Genomic DNA, 12,108 nt, shown 5'->3' with positions numbered 1-12,108 from the left:
GGCAGCATTCATCTCTAAGGTGATAAACACTATGAAATACATGTGTTTCTCTCTGTACAGCCTCTTTGTTTACCAACTTATTTCTCTTTTCCTTCATAGCTAACCTCCTTGAAACAGTGACTATTTCTTTCTCCTTTCTCCTTACTTCTCAGTTCGTATCCTACTTTCTCCTTACTCGGGGTGCCCCAAAGATTGGCTTCCTCCTTTCTGTTCTTCCATTGAAACTTCTCATGATCTACTATCGACTAAATTCCATCTTCATCAGTGCCCCCTATCACCAGTCCAGTGGTTAAGTCATTTGGTCAAATGATCAATTTGGTCAAATGATTCTGTACTAAGTGTCAGTTCCACCTCAGGTCTCTACAATAGGTCCTGGAGGATATGTGCAACTATTCAGAGTATAGACACTTGGATATTTAGATTCTGAAAAATTATCCTTACTGACTTTGAAATGACACCTATGTGCTAGTCACTGTTCCTTAGCCATCGTATCTAATTCTATTAGTTATGTTGATCTACTTAAACCTACAGTTTGAGCTTTGGCTTGCTCTGGACAGTTTAAGCTAAATATCTAATTGCTTACTGAATATTTTCACCAAATAGCGCCACAATCAGATCAAAATAAGTGTGCAAGCTGACTTTTCTTCTTGGCCCACCATAATTTGGTTCGGAATAGTAACATTTCCCTGGTCACTCAAGTCAGAAATGTGGGAGTCATCCTAGAGTTACTAAATCTATATGTCCAATTGGTCATGAAGTGCTGTTAACTGTACCTCCTCAATAAGTCTCTACATTGAATCTGTCCCCTTCTCCATTCTACTACATCAGGTCAGGCCCTTATAATTTTTCCCTGGGCCTGTTTATTTTCCTTACCTGTTTTCACAGGCCAGGCCATTCCCACTTATCGTCACCCCCAGGGTTGCATTTCCACAGTGCAAACCTTATTACTACCCCTGTTAAAATCTGTCTGAGTCTCTCTATCACCTGAAGTTCAGGTTTCTCTTATGCTAAATGCTTGCTTTGAGGACTGGCCCCTGACTGGCTCTCCAGCTTTATCCCTGCATTACCTGCACTCAGTCTCCCACCCTGGGCTAATTATTCTCATTCCCTGGGAAGGAATCATGTGTCCCTTTGGTCACACTGTTTTCCTTTTCTGAGCACTGTCCCCGTGCTTCTTGCCCACGTGGGCAACTCTTACTCATTCTTCACTTCTCAGCTCCACGATTATCTTCTCTAGCAAGCTCTCCTTCTCACTCTTTTGTCTTCAGATAGGGCTAAATACCTCTGTGCACTAATGGAAACTTGCTCATACCTTGGATGTACTAATGTGAGATTTTACACATGCAGAGAGTGTGTGTGTGTGTGTGTGTGTGTGTAGGATGTGCAGGGGATTACGGACACAGAGTAGGCCCTTTATAAATACGTTTTGAAGTAGTAAGCTAATAGTAAATGTGCCTTTCTATCATCAGATACCTAACCTTCCTAAAATCAGCTTGAAGTCTATTTTGTCTCCCTGAAGTCTCATTCCACTTCACTGTTCTGTCTCCCTGAAGTTTCCCTGCCTGACTGCTGAGCACAAAATCTCCCAGCATCCTAAGAAAAAAATTTCACTTTGAAAAGGTGACATTTCACATTGGTTCTGAGATCCTTTAGTTGTTTCTAGCTTTTTCTAAAATAACCTTGAACTTATTTATTTATTTAAAAATTTTAAACCTCTCATAAATTGAGAAGGTATTTCCCTGAATAATGACATGGGTTATTTCCATTTAAAATAAAGGAAGCTGATAGCCTGAAATGGATTTTCTCTTACTATAAATATAATTTTCTTTATAAAAGGTTGGTGGAAAAAACTTAGCTAGATCTTGAATCCTTGTTTTCTGGTAAACTTCTTTATTTAAAAATTATTTAAGTTACAGAACTGGAATAGATTTTAGAACTTCTAAATCTATTTTGGTCTTGGGATTTCATTTCCCTTATAGAGAAAATTCTTCATTCATCAATCCTTCTCAAAATTCAGACAGGGCACAAACTTCTTCCCTTTTAATAATTATTTTATGATTTCCTAGCTTTAATATACAAATAGAGGCATAGAAACGTGCTGGCTTACCATCTGATGAACAGATGAAAAGATGAGATCATAACCACGGTCCCCAAAAAAGGCAACCCCAATTAACAAAGCAGTTCCACAAAAAGAACCTGAAGTTGTGTCTTTCTGTTACATAACATTGTGACACCACACTTAGACACTATAGCATGGATTAAAATGAGAGAACAAATTAATTAATAGAGATTGGCTATTTTAATATGGCAGATGCCTTGGAATTTAGGGAAAAGAAATAATGTTACAGCAGTCAGATAAAATTGTCTAGTCACTTTATTTATGTTATTAGTTCACTTGATTTTTTTACTTTTCTTTTACATTTTGCATCAACTAAATATTAAAACATAAATATATCCATCAACATTTCTATTATTTTCCATCTGTCACTATTTCAAATTCCCTGTATTGTTATTAAGAAGGCTATTCCACTGTATCTTCTGCAGACTTCCAACTTTGTACTTTTAATCTACTGACTTTTCTTCATCCTAAAATGTTAAGAACATTTTTAAGCAGTTGAATGATTAGATGAGATAATATAACATGAATGTCAGGAACACTGAAATAAACATTGGTTCAGAATGATACTGTGACCTAACTTTGTTCCAAACACCTTTAGAGGATGAATGATCACAGGATTGAACATCCAATTAATTACTGGTATCTGGAAACTGGATGAGGTGGAGATAAATATTGTGCAGTGGTGAGGGTTGGAGGATGGACCCAAAGAAATGAATTCTGTTCAACCACTTTATGTGAACTAACTAAAGTAACACTGAGTTAACTCTGTGGAAGAAATTAGTGTGTGGGAATACAGCCGTTGGAAAAACATTTCCAGAGGCAATTATAAATGACCTGGTACTTGATGGTAATGCAAAAGAAGGGATTAAAAAAAGAAGGAGCATAAAACAATGTAAGCAAAGAGAAATATTGGAATTTTCTGAATATAGGTTCAGAAAAGCTGTGGTTATTCATAGGTCTTATATTAGGTGGCATTAAGCGTCTATGAGAAAGGCAGAGAAATCTGGACTTGATGTAACAAGTAGTAATAAGAGTTTAGAGATTTTAAGCATAGTGATAATGTGAGTAAGTGACTACAATATATAAAATGAAAATTGTGTTAGTTATGTATTGCTATGTAACAAACTAGTCCCTAGTTTAGTTTCTTAGAGCATATATTTATTATCTCACAGTTTCTGAAGGTCAGAAACCTTGGAATGTTTTAGTTTGAGCATTCTGGCTCAGGTTCTTTTACAAGGTTGAAGTCAAGCTTTTAGCTAGGACTATAGGCTTGTTGGGCCGGGATAATCTACTAATCTCAGTCGTGTTGCTGTTGACAGGCCTTAGTTTCTCATTGGCTGTTGAGCCTACACTTAGGTCTCTATGTAGGCTGCTTGAAAGTTCTCCAACATGCCAGGGGTTTCCAGCAGAGTGTGTGATATGAGAATGAGAGTGACTCAAAATGCAAGATGGAAGCTGAAGTCTTCTTATAATGGAATAGCGGAAGTCACAATATATATACATATGTGACTTCACTTCTGTATATTTTATTGGTTGCAAGACCAACTCTGGTAGTATGCACACCAGGACTGCATGCAGACGAAAATTGTTGGAGGCCACTTTGAAGGGGGTCTACCACAGCAACAGACTTAGGAGGCCAGCCAAGAGGTCACTAGAATTTGCCAGTGAGAACCTGATGATAGCATGGGAATGAAAATGGAGAGAAAAAACAAGTCTATGAATAATTTAAATGAAAAAAAAATTAATAATAGTGAATTTGATAAAATTTGGGTAGCACCACTGAAAGACAAAGTTTTGAACTTGGACAACTAAAAATAACCAAGAAAAAACAAAGGCACTCTAGAAAACTGTTGGAAGTGGCGTATATGTGTTTATTACTTTGATTTTGGTGATGGTAACAAGTATATAACAAGTACATACCTATCTTCAATCTCATCAAACTGTGAGCATTAATGATGTACAGGGTTTGTTTTTGATCACCAGGTATACCTCAATAAAGGTGGGAGGAAACAGAGTTCTGACTACCAATTGATGGGATGGTTTAAAAACCATAATTTTTAATATGAAGATTTATTTCAATTGTAGACTTTTTGAGATTGAGGTTATCTGCCCGAGTGAAGACGCCTCATACACATACACAGACATTCAGAAATATTGTGATGGGCCTCACTGCCCATAGCTCAGTGGTGAGGGTGCCGGCCACATACAGTGAGGCAGGCAGGTTTAAACCTGGCCTGGGCCAGCTAAACAATGGTGACAACTGCAACAAAAAAATAGATGGGTGTTGTGGTGGGGTTCTGTGATCCCAGCTCCTTGGGAGGCTGAAGCAAGAGAATTGCTGAAGCCCAAGAGTTTGAGGTTGCTGTGAGCTGTGATGCCATGGCACTCTACCAAGGGCAATGTGGTGAGATTCTGTCTCATTAAAAAAAAAGAAAAGAAAAGAAAAGAAAGTACTGTGAAGGAATACATGAGTAACATAGGCAAAGGGAGGTCAAAATAACGAAAGATAGTGGACTAAATTTGGTCAATCAGAAGCAAGGAAAATGAGAAAAAGTGTTGGGGTGTTGTGGGTAGTGTATAATCTTTGGATAGTAGCTGTTCAATACCATTATAGTTACTTGTCCTCCAAGGAAAGCTGGTTTCTTTCCTTCTTCCTTCCCTCTCCCTCTATCCTTCTCTTTTTCTTTTTCCTTTCTTTCTTCCATCTTCCTCTCTCTATTCTTTCTACCCCTCTCGTTCATGTATTTACTGTTTTATTTTCTCCATAGAGAATAATCATAGTAGTTTGGAACCAGAATGATCCCATTGGGGAGTGTCATTGAACACTGCTCATTTTAGTAGATTGTTTATTATAAGCCTTCGTGCTAAAACACAGAATGTCTGTTGGAGAAAATGCTGTAAGAAAAACAATAGTATTCCAACACTGCTCTGAGAAATAAATATAGAAATTCAAGTAACTTTCATGATGCCAAGTATCTTATTGTCACTGTGATTTTAAAAAGCATGGTAAAAATAAGTCATGTGAAAGTGCATGCATACTGAGTTTTTTAACAACATCCGTTTACAAGATCCATGTAATATATGCATCCTCTTCCTATCTAAGTGAGAAGCTATTAGTTTCTGCCCTCCTGTGTGCACGTTTTGTCTAAAGTGCCTAAGAGTAGGAGAAATAAAGGAAATTTTCTTTCACATTAAATTTTTAGGTGTGAAAACATTTTTTTTCACATTGGCTAATGACATCAAGTATGTTTCACAGGTTGTACACATACGTTTAAGATGATCCTTGAAATAGATCCTAAAACCATATTCATGAAATAATGGACCGTTCCATGGTGAATCTCCAACTTTTTAAAATTTAAATATAGAGTAAGTTTCAAATTTGTCTCTCACCAGCAACTGAGAGATCCACTTTTGTTTTTAATCTCCTGTAAACGAGCTGAGATTTGGTCTTAGATTTGTAGATGGCTGAAAAACAATCAGTGGAAACAATGATTTAAGACATGGAAATTATATGACACTTAAGTTTCACTTTTCATACATAAAATGTTGTTGAAAAGCAGCCGTGTCATTCATTTTGCATTTTCTATGACTATTTCCCAGTACTATGGTAGAGTTAGTCATTGCCCTGGAGACCATAGATGGTGCTCATTACCCTTCTCTGCACCACCAATCGCAGTGATGCAGTATTAACCCCCCTGGGTTTCAGGCGCTGCACATCCAGCCACACTGCAACATTTTATTTTGCTTTTTTTTTTATGCCAGTGGAGAGTCACCATGATGAAGAAAAAAGAGAAAGGTAGACTCTTTAAATATTGCTTTTAAGGTATAGTGGAGTGTAGATTATTTTTTAACCAAATAGATGGCAATGTGTGTTGCAAATTTTTTAACCAAATAGATGGCAATTGTGTGTTGAGGCAATGATGCTAAAGTTGTGCTAAAGGAATACAGCACTGGCTGCATTGCATTACGTTGGCATCACAAGATTAAGCACTTATCACAAGGTTTACAACTCACAAGACGACACATTTAGGAAGTTACAGAAAATTTAAAATGAAATATCACATCAAACAAGAGTTTCTTTCTTCATACATATAAAAAATGAAAATGTGTCTGCAACCAAAGTAAGTTTTTGAGTGGCTCATTTTTTAGCCAAGCACTGCGTAGGTAAGAATAGATTGGCAGTAATTTTATTCTGATGTTTTAAATGAAGATGTCATTTCCTTACTGCTGGCTTTCATTGTTTGTGTGAAAAGTTAAATATTTTTATTACTCTGCTTTTGTAGGTAATGTCTTTTTTTCTCACATGCTTTCATTCATTTCTCCTTGTCCTTGATTCTTACTTTTTAATGTGATGTTAGTTAGGTGTGATTTTCTTCATAATTATTCTTCTTAGAGTTATTAGACCTTCTAGTATCTGTTTGGAAAATTCTTGCCCCGTATTTCTTGAAATAGTGCTTCCACCTCTTTATTGTTTTTCTCCTTTTTGGACTCCATCTACACATATTTAGACCCTTTATCCATAATCCAATGTCTTTCTTGTTTTATATATATTATTCCCTTCTTCCTTTAGTTCTTTAGTTTGAATTTTCTGCTTATTTCTATTGTAGTTACTGATCTGCTGTTAAATTCATATGCTGATTTCTTAGTTTCAGTTGTACTTTTTGTTTTAGAATTTCTGTGATTCCTTATCATACATTCATATTCCAGAATAAAATTCTTCATCCTTTTATCATATTATTTCTTGTTCATATTGATTAATAATACTTATTACTGGCCTCCATTCTCTTTGATGTGAATTGGCAGATGTCTCAAGAAGAAAGTGTGATGATAAACATCAGGAAATGCTTTAGTGAATGTCCATTTTCTTAGGAAATAGGTTTCTTAAATTCTAATTACCTTGGTTATTTTCCAAAATTCTCAAAAAACCTCTCTCTCTCTCTGTCTTACTCAGCTTGTATAGTTGTCCTCAGGAAGACAAAAAATTTGGAAGAAGCTGTATCAGGAAACTATTCTGTCCCCATAGTTAGCATTCAATAAACATTTCTGAATGAAGTAAATACCTTACAAAATTCTAAGTTTGTGCTGAGCATGGACACACTTGCTCTCAAAGCCATGCAATGCCAACCCTGCCCTGGCATGACCCTGGGAATGTGTGGCTTCCTTAACTTTTGTGCACAAGGCACCTCACTTAGCTAGGAGGTGGGTAGAGAAAAATTTACTCTGATGATTTTGTATTAGAATTGTAAAAGCTAAGGAAAGACAATGTGGTCTCTCTAAGGCCACACTGAAGCCTAGAAGATTGATCAAGAGAAACAGAAAATATAGGTAATATACTCAGTTTGGGGGTTGAAAATAAAATTTCAGGCAGGATAGTATCAAAAAGCTACATTCAATCTGGTAAAACACAGATCAAAGCATTGTTATACACATACATTTAAGAATAGCAGTGGTATAAGTAAATTCCACAGGGTCAGTTTTCATAGATCCTGCATGCTCCATGACCTGAAGGAATAGTTTTTTTGTTTCTGGGTGGTACATGTTACTTTGTTGCTTGAACTCTACCACACCAATTGGGCTTAAACTTAAATTAACAGATGGCACTTAAATTATATTCTTAGCTTAGACAAGTCTTACTTATGAAATCAAACTACTATTGTGTACTTTTGCAGGGGGGTGGTTAGCAAATGCTGCGCAAATCTCTACAAAGATGATAATGAAGACATTTGCAGTAAGTCTGAACAGAAAAAAGTCCAAGAGATTCTCTCTACCAGAGCAGGATATTTCTGAGTATGGAATAATTTACAAGTGTTAATGGGTGTGCATTATTGTTGAAATATTGCTCAATTAAGGCATCTGTGGAACTACAGAAAGGTTTGTGTTGAAAATGAGAGCACCTGTTTGCAACCTGCTAAAAGATGTTTTAAGGATAAGATGCAGTTATCAAAAATAGTCCTAACAGCAAGGCTTAGAGAAATTTCTCTCTTTCAAGCTTTCTTTTTCTGTCTGTATTCAGTGTCTTCCTCAGGTGTGAACTAGAAACTTTATTTTGGATCAGTCATTTCATGTAGGAACTAAGGTTGAGTTTAAAGTGCTGTCTCTTAAGTGAAGGTCAGTGGTTTTTCCATTATAGCACCCAACCCCAAATACTTCTAGCAATTAATTATATCTATATCTGTTTTTATAGAGTAAAAGAATAAAGAAGTGACAGTCAGCAGTTTTAAGTAATACAAGTTAAAGGTGTTCTATCATTTAAAATGATATATCATTTTGGAAAGAAAATTTAAAAGCTAGTGTATGCAATCTAAAATTAAATACAGATTTTGAATTTCAGGCTGTGAAGCTAAAAAGATCAAAGGAAAGTCTTTACAATACTTGGGAATTTGGTATAATACTTCCCGGGAGGTCATTTACTCCCATAATTTAGTCTGACTTATTTTGGCTTCAGGTCCATTAAAAATGTACAGCAAAAAAAGGAGGCCTCTTTTTACTTTAATTTTTAACAGCAACTTGTCAGTGAAAAAGAAGGATGTTTGAAAGAGGATCATCTATCATAGTCCTAATAGCTTTCAAATCTTTTGACTTTTTGTGTCTGGTTAAGAGAGAAACTTATCTAAAAATGTCTATATTTTAACTCTTGCCACGTTCTTTGGAGGAGTATTACATTAGATCTTAAGTATTACTCAAATGAAGTTACTACCTTCTCTGCCACTCATGGTTATTACCCTTAGCTAAAGAAACCTTGGAAGTCAAAAGAATTTGGTATATAGTTTGTTATAATTTTTTTTTCTTCTGCTCTTTTATTGTTTGTTTGTTTTTTGAGATGCATTCTCAAGCTGTCACCCTGGGTAGGGTGCTGTGGTGTCATAGCTCACAGCAGCCTCCAACTCAGGCTCAAGCAATCCTCTTGCCTCAGCTTTTCTATTTTTTAGTAGAGATGGGGTATCACTCTTGCTCAGGTAGTGCTCAAACTCAGGAGCACAAGCAATCCACCCACAATGGCCTCCCAGAGTGCGAGGATTACATGTGTGAGCCACTGTGACCAGCCTCTTCTGGTTTTTAAAAATGATTGAGTTCTTCTGATGCGAATTCAGCTGATCAAATAGGTGAATACACAAAAGGCAGATGCAGGTGAATAATTTCTATTTCTTTCTATCTCCCCTTTTCCACCTCCTCTTCTCCATCCTTTGTCTGTCTCTCCTCCTGCCCCTCTCTCCCCCTTTCTCTCTCATACATACATATCAGGAAAGATAAACTGTTTGTTTTTTTTTTTTTTTAATCAACGGCTGAATTCTGCAAGAACTGCATGGCTGGGAGTCTTCCTTCCGGTGCCTGTGAGTTTCACCGTGTAAGTTACTTCACTTTTCTAGTCTTCAGTTCTCCCCTTATGGAAAACAAGGGCGTTGCATTTTGTAAGAGTTTAGGTCTCTTCTAGGCCTTCTAGGCAGTGGGAATGCTCTTTTGAAATATTGGTAATTACTGTCTTTCAATGACAAATCCTACAGAGAAGTGCTCATCTTCTCTTGATTTTGGTCCAGAAAACTGGCATAAGATGACTTTAATTATACCAAGATAGTTCAACTAATCTTTCTAGTTTTCACTGAGCAGATTTCCACTCACTATAAGGATAGTAAATAGATACCAGCTCGTGATGAGCAGCTGTCTAGAGCCTTGTGCTGGGAAGGATTGTGAAGCTGGGTCCACGAGGTGACCTCAAAGCTGTGACGTCTGAGCAATGTCGCCCCTTAGTGAGGAGGAGGTAAGGGGGATGCACCTACCACTTTTTGACATCCCTGACCTCCCTACTTGAAATAATTGTGGAAAATGCACTGCCAATAGACCTTAGCACAAATCCAGCTGGAAAGGCATAAACAAGACTTTTTTAACTATCTTTACATAGAGATGCCAAATTTGCAACTCTTATAAATTTACCAATTTTTTAATATGTGTTAACCTTGAAATTATTATTACCTCAAAAAGTCCACTTAGTTATGATTACCTTGAACACTCTCGTAAAATGGAAGGGTATTTTATTAAATAATCTAGGGACATCCACCTACTGAAATCCTCATCTCTTACAACTCTACATCAAGATTTGGCTTAGTGTCAAAGATCACTTCTTGGACCAGGGTTTGATTCACATACAACACATTCTGGAATATCTGCAGCATAAACTTGGTGGCATCTTATGTGCTTCTTAATTCTTGCTGTTGAAAATTATTGCTGTTGAAATTTATCTCTATTGTATTATAATCTAAAGAAAGTGAACAACATTAAGAATTATGGAATTAATATTCTTTCGGTGGTAAAAAATTTGGTAGGAAGTTTCAGATATTTTCCATTTATTATACATGTATAATAAAAACCAAACAACCACCGAGAGAGTTGGCTAACAGTTTTCAAAAACAGTGGTGGTATTTGCTGAAGAGTTTAATGTGTGTATTAACCTATTTTCTAATGTGATCTCATTTGTTGTATTATGCAGAGAATTTAGCCAGGCCTTATGAAACAGAAATAATCTATTGAGATTTCTGCATTTTTTTCTTATCTTGGGAGGTCTTATACTGTATCTTTTAATTTCGTGTTTATGTTTAAGTTCATTTTAAAACTTACATCAAAATTGCAAGCTGCCAAAAAAGATTCAAGGAGCTCCATATCCCTGTGGTCGTTCATTTTATGTGTCAACTTAACTGGGCTAAAGAGTGCCCAGGTAGCTGGTAAAATATTATTTCTGGATGTGATCATGAGAGTTTTTCTGAAAGAGATGAGCATTTGAATTGATAGACTAAGGGAAGATGAGCATTTGAGTTGGTAGATCTCACCAATGTAGCAGGTGTGATCCTATCTGCTGAGTGCCTGAACAGAACAAAATGGCAGCGAAAAGGCAAATTTACACTCTCTGCTAGAACTAGATCATCCATTTTCTCCTGCCCTTAAACATCAGTTCTTCTGCTTCTTGGACATTCAGGGTCAAACTGGGACTTATACCATTGGCAACCCTGCCTCTCAGGCTTTCAGACTTCCACAAGGCTCCAGTCAGCAGATGGTGGCTCATGGGAATTATCGTATGAATCATGTGAAATCCCACATACTAAACCTTTCTTTATGTTTCTGTTCTGTATTGGTCCTGTTTCTTTGGAGGACACTAACTAAAACAATTCCCTTTAGTTATTAATGAATTTTTAATTTCTCCTCTCTCTCTTTCTCCCTCTTTCTCTCTTCCTTTTTAATTAATTGAATATTAATTAAAGATATCATGCTCTCCTTTCTGAACATTTCCTTGTGTATTTTCTAAGAACAAAACCACTGTTATATATGACCACAATGTAATGACAAATGTCAGAAATTTTTAAATTGTTATACCTATATAATCTACAGTCCAAATTTAAATGAAATGAACTTTATAGCTAATTTGTATTTTGCTGGGGAAAGGTTGAGATGATGTAGGAGAGGGATGAGTAAATGATTACAGCATGTCCTTGAATAAGCAAGAAAAGATATTATTTAGCACGCAAGTCATGGGGTTGACCTTGATTATGAGAATAGCAGGATATATTTGCACAGATAAAACTGGGTTGATTCATTTGGTGATGGGACCTTGGATGGTTTTCCTCTGTTACTTACGTAGAGATCTAATAAGCTGAAATTGAGGAAGGAGGAACAGGAATTACAGCCTTAAGAAGGAAGAAGAAAGTGTTAATCATCTACTAGTGTGGGACAATGAATGTATTAGTAAAATGTGTCATGATTGCAGGTAAAATAAAGGCCCCATTTGAAGTTATTCATCAAAGTGCTTATCATGAGTGTCTATTTTCTTTCATTCACATTGGTTATATGCCTGCAGGTTCACAGTAGGAAGATAGATTTATTTAATCAGGCTTGAAGTTTTGACACAGTTGTACAATGAGGCAAGAGAGGGCCAGGGAGTTGAGAGTGTATAGAAGGGAGCAATTATGAAAATTAATTTTGGATTTAAACTGGATAAATAGGGA

The sequence above is a fragment of the Otolemur garnettii genome, unplaced genomic scaffold (genome assembly GCF_000181295.1).
Source record: "Otolemur garnettii isolate 467f Iridium unplaced genomic scaffold, OtoGar3 scaffold00090, whole genome shotgun sequence".
In the NCBI taxonomy this organism is placed as follows: domain Eukaryota; kingdom Metazoa; phylum Chordata; class Mammalia; order Primates; family Galagidae; genus Otolemur; species Otolemur garnettii.
Note: the sequence above shows the minus strand (reverse complement) of the source record.